The sequence below is a fragment of the Zonotrichia albicollis genome, chromosome 9, assembly GCF_047830755.1.
Source record: "Zonotrichia albicollis isolate bZonAlb1 chromosome 9, bZonAlb1.hap1, whole genome shotgun sequence".
Lineage (NCBI taxonomy): Eukaryota > Metazoa > Chordata > Aves > Passeriformes > Passerellidae > Zonotrichia > Zonotrichia albicollis.
Genome location: NC_133827.1, coordinates 40,177,565 through 40,185,833, shown reverse-complemented (window position 1 = coordinate 40,185,833; position 8,269 = coordinate 40,177,565). Strand labels below are relative to the sequence as shown.

The following is an 8,269-nucleotide window of genomic DNA, read 5'->3' as shown; positions in this document are numbered from 1 at the left end:
TAACCTTTGTTGTTGGAGCTGCCAGGACTCAGCTGATAAAAGATGTTTGTAGAAAGTTCATCCTCCCTTTTCTGGAGCCACAGAAGTCAGGAAACACTTCATCCTCTCTGAAGGGTGGAAAACAGAGCTTAAAGCCTCCAAGTTTGGTGTGGTTTAATTATTGGGAAGCTGTTCCCTGCCCCATTTGGATAAAATCAGAATTCAGAGAAGAGGGGACAGAATTTTTGGAATATTTGCTAAACTGTGCAGGGCTGGATCTCTTCCATTCTTTAAAAAGTCCTGAAAAAATAGAACCAAATTCTCTAAGTGGCCTAAACAAGAGACAGAATTGTGCTGGGAAAAAAAGAAATGAAAGGAAAATAAAATAATTATTTTGGCCAAGCACAGATCAGAGCCCCCAGGACTTGTGTTGGCCTCGCTGTCCCTGACCGTGATGCTTCTCTGCTTTCCTCTGTGGGAAAGGGAGGACTGAGAGGATTTTAATTCTTTCCCTTCTGATCCCAGGGCATGCTGGAAGAGATTACCCCAATCCTTTAACAGACAGTGTTTTTCCTTGCACTGAAATTTTACTTCCATATAAAAATCCCTTTATTTTAGCAGGGCTCAGGAACATCAGAGCTCATTCCTTTGGTGGAGTGAAGTCAACTTCTTTAAACAGCTGATGCTTTGATCTGACTTGCAGATAAGAGAGGGATAAACAAACATTTCCCAGCATTTTCCCTCCATTCTTACAGCAAGAGTCAGGCATTGTCTGGAAACAGCAGATCTATTGCTCAGCCCCATGTGTTTGAATAAATAACACATTAAAAATCCCTGTTTATCTGTTTGCCTTCTCCCCTCCTCGATTCCCAAAACCAAACTGAATTTAAAGCATGCCTGAATTAAAAAAAAAAAAAAAAGGAGCAGTCTGAGTTATTATTTTGAGTAGATGGAGAAACACTTGTGAATCTTGCATAGATATTAATAAATAATAATAATACTAGATGAGCAGTACCCTGTTTTCCTGTCTGATGTTCTGGTTTTTGTTCTGTGCCTGCTGCTATAAATCATGCAGGATGTGCCTCCAGCTCCTGGGACACCCACAAGAGGCTTTTTCTGGGTCATGAGTTTGGGAATTTGCTTTTATTGCCCGAAACATCTGGTTTACATGCTCACCTTCACCCCAGGTGGGAAATGGCAGGAGAAAAATGTTGTTGTCTCTGAGGCTGTGCTTGGTTATTTGTACAGGAGCCGTGCCCTGTAGGAATTACTGTATCCCTTATTGGAAAAGGTGGATATTGCAGGGAGCTGGGAGGGCTGGAATGACACACTCAGCAAGGGAAAAAGTGTTTGTGGCAATACAAATGTAAAGGTTGGATTCAAACTGCTCCCCTCTGTGCAGAAGGGAGGTGAGGGATGGAAGGGTGAGGCTGTTGCAGTGGAATAATCTGAGGGCTTTATTTCAACAGAGGCCATGAAAGTAGAATTTGAACGGGCTCATGGAAATAAATCAGAATTTCTGCTGCAGAAACTTGTGGGAAATGTGGGGGTTCAGCCCAGGTGCTCGCAGAAATTCCAAATGCAGCATTTTGTTGAGAAAGGAGAGGGTGGACGTGGCATTCTGGGGGTGGCACTGGCAGGGAGGTGAGGCTGCTGCACCCACAGGGTGAGCTCAGGGTTGTGGGAATAAATCACACACACTCCCTTTTCCTCCTGGTGGAAAATTCCCATTCTTTACTCACGTTTTTATCCAGTTTTACAGCCCTGTGCGTGACTCCCATGGGTCAGGAGCTCTCTTGCCAATCCCTTCATTGGTCAGTAACAAGTTGTTATTCTGTATTGATTGATCACTCAAACCTCAGTGTGTAGGTGCTGAAAAGTTGTTTGTGAGAGAGAGTTTTCATTTTTCTCAGGGTGTACAAACAATTTATAGTTTTCATTGTTCTCAGGGTGTACCAACAGTTTATCCAGGTGCTGGTTGTTTTTCCCCAGGAATGGATTGTTGTGTTAATGAACTGCTCACACAGGATTGCTTCCACATGGGAACTTCCAAAGTGCCACCTTGGCTTAGCAGAAATGACAGGCCAGCCAGAACAGCCCCGACTGTATAATTTTATAATTTTAAATACTTTTTTCTTTATAATTTTTCTACCTTCCTGCAACACAAGGTGCCATAGCCAAGGCAAGGGAATCACTTGCAGGTCAGTGATTGTGGTCTGACTGAGGCCAATGGTTCAGAACCCTGAGAAACTTGTGTTAAAACAAGTAAGTTTTTCTTTTCAGGACAGTTATTGCATGTATTTTTTCTCTCTGTGGAGCCATTTTTCAGAAAGAGGTGAGAAATTTTGCTGTGACAAATCAAGAGCTGCCATATATCAAACAAGGTCCTTTGGTTTCCTTTTCTGTTTGTTGGTTTATGTTTTGAGGTTGCTGTGACCTCCACATACACCTAAAGAAATTCTTTGGCAGCTTTCTCTTCCCTGCATGTGTTGTCCCAACCTTCCCCAGATTTTGTCTTCCTTTATTCCACATTCCTTTGTTCTGCTCAGTTCTGGCACCACGAGGCCTGGGAATAACAGGATATCCATGAAAACCTCTTTCATCTTGACTTGGGAAGAAAAAACTGGAGGGGAGAGGATTGGGGCAGGAAGAAGCTTGGATTGAAAGCAAAGGTAAGGGTTTAATTCATAGTGGCTGAAATAATTAGTTGTGTTTATCTTTACAATCAGCTCTTTAAATTTCACTTTGGATGAAGCAAAATAAGCCAGGCTTTCAGGAGATATTATCTTTTCAATTGTAGTTCTTGATATCCTTGTATTTATTCATTTCATGTAATTTCAGGACACAGCATAATAACAGAGAAAGTGCTCTTGTTGGCAGCTTCTATTGAACTTAATATCTCTGTACTAAATCCAATTTAGGATTTGCTTCACTTTGAGCATTTTGCACCCAGAATCTCATATTGTGGAAAACTCCTCATTTTGGTGGTACAGGTGTTTCCCCCGTTAGCTGCAGCCCGTGGTTTTTATGTTTTGATGCAACGAATCAGTCTGGAGGCCAAAAATTCTGCTTTCAGGTTCAATTCCAGTTCCTGCCTAAGGAGTGAATTTACAGCTGCACAAAATGTAAACCAGCAGCACCAGAGGAAAGGTTTTAACTCCCAGGAGCTGCAGGAAATGTGGCAGGGCGGCCTCGTGCCTGATTTTCACATTTCTCAGCAGAAGGGCACGAGGTGATCTGGAGCAAACTCAAAGCAGGGATAACTCAGGGAATGAGCACTCGGATCCCTTCTATTCCAAAACGCCCAGGGTGTAAAATTCAAACTGTTTTTTAATGCCAAATTGTTTGTGCAGTCCCTAAATTGATGCAGAAAAGTAATGGGAGGAGAAGTGATCACCCTGCTTGGTTCAAAGAGGAGGTTTTCCTGAAATTCCCATTTTTTTAAATGGACACAAAGAATATCTTGAAATTTGCAGTGGATCCCTTGCTGGTGCCATAGAAGATTTCCTTCAGTTCTGCACCTGTGCTTTTAATTCCCACTGCACCCTTAAGGAATTTAAGACAACAACTCACCTCCAAAATTTAGGGAAAAATTAGAATAAAAATTAGAATGGCAAAGATGAAAACATCAGGTGTAGAAAAACTAAATCCACATTATCCCTCCCTGCCCCCTCAAAACATCCCTTAAACTCTCAAACAGACAAAAACTAGACCAGGAAAACTTTGTTTGCCTCAGGAATAATTTCAGTATAAATGAGAGTATAATTGTACTTTCAAATAATTTGAGTTCCATGGTCAGAAAAGCCTTTTGGGTGTGGATTTTCTCCCAGCTGCAGCCTTTCCATCAGTGGGATCGTTTATAGGATTTCTCTCAGCCCTGGGCTGGGCTGGGTGAGTCAGTGTGTTTGCAGTTGGATGGGAGTGGGCAGGGAGAGCTGCAGGAAACGGGATGTGAAACATCCACACGGAGAAACAGGGCTGGGAAACGACTGCAACACCCAACAGTTGCTGCTCTCAGACCAAAACACAGACTCCACACCAAACTCCACACATATCACAGCTGCCACAAGCTGTGGGGGCAAAGATTCCCACGTGGAGAGGTTCAGATTGAAATTTCAGGGGAAAATTCCTGCAGGAATTTGTTCAGGAATAATTCCCAAGCACCAGGCAGGGATGGAGTCCCCATCCCTGGAGGGATTTAAAATTTATGTGGGTTAGGGGTGGCCTTGGCAGTTCTGGTTCACTTGAAGATCTCAGAGGGCTTTTCCACCCTTAATGATACCCATTCTGTGAGGTAAAACAGCCCTGGACAGGTTCCAGCTGTCAGTAAAATCTCTTTTTGACAGTTGTGAACATATAAAACAGCAACAGAAATTTAAACCCTTTAATAAAATGCTTTCCAAAGGACTTCTTAGAAATTTCATCCCCAGTTTGGGCCCAGTGAGGCTTTGGGAGGTGGGAGCAGAAAGAGAATTATTTTGAATAATTGACTCACATGGAAATGATGAATAGCTCTGGAAATAATTTCTTCCTAAAACAAATCAGTGCAGAGTGTGAATTCAGAACACAGCAATGATTGGTGGCTTTCCTTGGTTATTTGTTTAGTTTGGTTTATTTTGCCAGAAATTTCTATCCATACATTTGAGGACAAAACTGTACCTCGGGGAACTTCAGGTACAATGCACAAAAAAATGAATTTTTAAATGGGAAATAATAAGAGTAATGCATCATTACTGACTACCCTGGTGCAAATTTATAGCAGCTTCATTTTTAGCCATTAATAAACAGGCTAAATATTAACATTAATTTCCCTAGGATATTGGTTATTATATTATTGAGTTATTAATGAATTATATTATTGAATTGTATTCTGAACACCCAGCATGCTAAATGTGGTATTTAATTGTAAATTACTGCCTCATTGCTCCATATTTTTAAAACACAATCAATATTTCACACTTTGTGTGGTTCATATTTTCTACTTTGGGTTTTTCACTGCCTATTTTTGAAAACTTTCTTTTGTTAGAACCCTGTTGTTCACTGCTTCGCTTTAAATCAGGATTTTGATGAAACATGTAAGAACTAAAAATGGGAGGGTAAGAGTTTAATGCTTCTTGAAGTGCCATGTAATGCTTGGAAGAATCCCATCACTTGTACCAGGAGCCCTCATGCATGATCCCAGAATGTTTTTTATATGGGAAAGGAATGGAATGGAATTGCTCCTTCATTCCAGGCACATTGGCTTTCTGTGGAATGACAAACTGATTACCTGTGACTGCTAAAAGCAGGATTTCAACGCGCTGAACAAATTGGCTTTTAATATTTTCCTATTTATATAAATGTATATCGCCTTAAAATATAGGATTTCCATTTGGGATTATGTTAATGGAAAAGTTCAGCTTCACAGGCAGCAGGATGGGAAAAGGCATCGGGTTTCAGGCTTTGGTTCAATTTGGGGATGTGTAAAACTCATCAAAGTGGGTCACAGAATGAGCTCCTGGAGTATGGGCTGCAGGTCTGATCCTTGTGGGGCTGGGAAACGGGAAATTGAGTGTTGGAGGTATTGAATTCTGGGCTTAAAAATCCATTCTGGATCTGCATAAGGGGGGCTAAACCCAGATAAATCACCTGCAGGCTGTGGCTCTGTGCAGCTCTGCTGTCCCTGTGAGGTGACCCTGCCCAGGTGGGGTGTTGCCTTCTGATCCAAGGCAGGCGGCCTGGTTTCAGGAAACAGCACGGTGACCCATTCCCAGGGGTCGCTCGGGCCTAAGAAACACGCGGACACCAATGTGGTGGAGGATCAAAGGCCTTTATTCTCTCTTCTCGTGGGGTTTTATAGTCTAGGGGGCTTCTACGTCAGGTGGGGGTCTGTCTTTACCATCTATGGTTAGTAGGGATGGAAAAGTTACCTGGGCAAGTGGAAAATTACCGGAATCCGGTTCAGGGGGCTGCATTCCTATGTTAATTTTCTTATCTAAGGGGACAGGGGCCCTGTCTTCCCGTAACATCACGAGATCTTCCGAACGCCAGGCCCTATCTGCTACAGTGGGGTTTGTGCTCCTGGAGCAGGGCCCAGTTCTTGGCAGGAGTCCCCAAACCACAAATCATCTCTGTGCCTTTTATCCTGTCCTCCGTTCCAGTGGGGAGAAGGGATTGAGGGACTTAAATGGGAAAGGGTGAGATGGGATCTGATGGATCCCAGCCAAGTGCACGGCGTCTTGGCATGGTCATGGAATGGTTTGGGCTGGAGGGACATTGAAACCACCCAGTGCCACCCCTGCCATGGCAGGGACACTTCCACCATCCCAGGCTGCTCCAAGGCCTGTCCAGCCTGGCCTTGGGCACTGCCAGGGATCCAGGGGCAGCCACAGCTGCTCTGGGAATCCCATCCCAGCCCTCTCCACCCTCCCGGCCAGGAATTCCTTCCCAATACGCCATCCAACCCTGCCCGCTTGTAGCCATGATTTTTTATGCAAAATCCTTTCCTTAGGATTTTTCCTCCTGAGAAGCTGAGAGGCCTCAGGAACAAAATGTCAACATTGATTATCTGCTGCTGTGGGATGCAACAGGTGCATCTGGGATTGGTCTCATGTGGTTGTTTCTAATTAATGGCCAATCACAGTCAGCTGTCCCGACTGTCTCAGTCACAAACCTTTGCTATCATTCCTTTTCTATTCTTAGCCAGCCTTCTGATGAAATCCTTTCTTCTATTCTTTTAGTATAGTTTAAATATAATATATATAATAAAATAATAAATCAGCCTTCTGAAACATGGAGTCAGATCCTCATCTCTTCCCTCATCCTCAGACCCCTCTGAGCACCGTCACACCCTCTTTTGGTTAGAACTCTGGAATTTTGACACACTTGACCCTTAGATTCCATCCGAAGAATATTCTGAGGACTGGAGATCCCAGTAGCAGGAATACTGGGGGAGCAGGAGAAGGAAGGGCAGTTTGTGCAGCTCACACCTCAATAATCTCCATTTTTTTCCTTCTTCCTTAAGCAATTCCAGAGCTGAGGTGGCTGGAGGAGCAGAAAGGAATAAAGAAGAAGGGGGAAAGGAGCTGGTTGTAGTCATAAAAGTTGCAGGAGAGGCATGACTTGTTTTATTGATGTGAAATTCCCTGGATGCCCAAGTGACTTCACTTCTTAGGAGAAACCTCGGCGATGTTTCAGGAGGGGATACTCTAAATGAAACGATCCATCTGTAAAGCGCTAAAAATACATTTCCTCTCTGGTGAGTTCTCTAACTTTGAGCTTTCTGGCTTTGGGAAATTACCTTTGAAGCTCCTGTTGTCTGCACCACCTCTGTGGGAGCTCTGTTCCTTAAAACGTGGGGATTATGAGGGAAAGCAATATTTTTCTTGGTTTTCCATTTTGCAGGAAAGGTTGTTCCTGCTGTTCTGCCTCTTCAGGATCTGTTTCCCCAGGAACACAGACATGGAGAATTGTGCTGACACAGTGAGGAGACCTGGCTGCTGTTGCAGAGGCGTTGGTGTTGTGAGACTTTATTGGAAATCTGGGAAAATTCGTGTCATCCCTGACTAAGATCTGTCCCCAGGGAGTCCAAACTAATTCTGAGAAAGAGAGGGAAAGCAGAACACCCCAAAGATGCTCAGAACATCTCCTCAGCAATTTCCTGCATTTCCCCAAACACCAGCGTATTTTAGGATGCACTCTAACACTGCTTTTCCCCTCCAGAAAAACCGAGCTCCTTTTTTTCCCCCACAGGTAAGCTCTTAGAAGTCTCATTTTGATTTTCTGCATAAAATAAATATCTCTATTTTCTAATGACAGACCTTCAACAGAAGTGGATAAATGGGTACAGTGGCATTTAGGGAGGATCCTTCTCTTTTAAGAAGCCCCAAATCTGGGGACATCATGAGGGTGAAGCTACCCTCCAAAAATCTCTTTTTTCAGGCTTCCCACTGATGGGAGCCCTGTGCTGCTGAAAGATGCCAATTAATCCTTAAACAAAGATTTCTTGCTTCTCCCAGGTTCCTGCTGGCCCAGACACAGCAGAGCCATTTCTAGCTGGGAAAATCTGACTTTCCTCTGTTCTTGTCTCCCCCTCTCTCTCAACATTATCTCCCAAACAGGAATTTCTCTTTCATTTTGCCATCCTGGCAGCTCGAGGAGATGTTTTTCATTTCACAACCACATCCCTGAGGACAGAGAGCCACTGGTGAGCCTGAATTCCCAAAAGCTATTTCCTTTGATATCCGTACCCTCTTCTCCTACTGTTGGTGCAATCTAAGGTTGGAGATGGATAAAAGCCACTCTTGTCCAG

General features: G+C 43.5%; 1 long non-coding RNA gene across 1 annotated transcript; it reads left to right on the top strand.

The window, feature by feature from the left end:
* Nucleotides 1-2,362: 2,362 nt before the first annotated feature.
* Nucleotides 2,363-7,762, top strand: LOC141730073 (uncharacterized). The gene is made up of 3 exons (XR_012581533.1): nt 2,363-2,651; nt 6,983-7,216; nt 7,363-7,762. It is a non-coding gene; the product is annotated as an uncharacterized LOC141730073 (long non-coding RNA).
* Nucleotides 7,763-8,269: the final 507 nt, after the last annotated feature.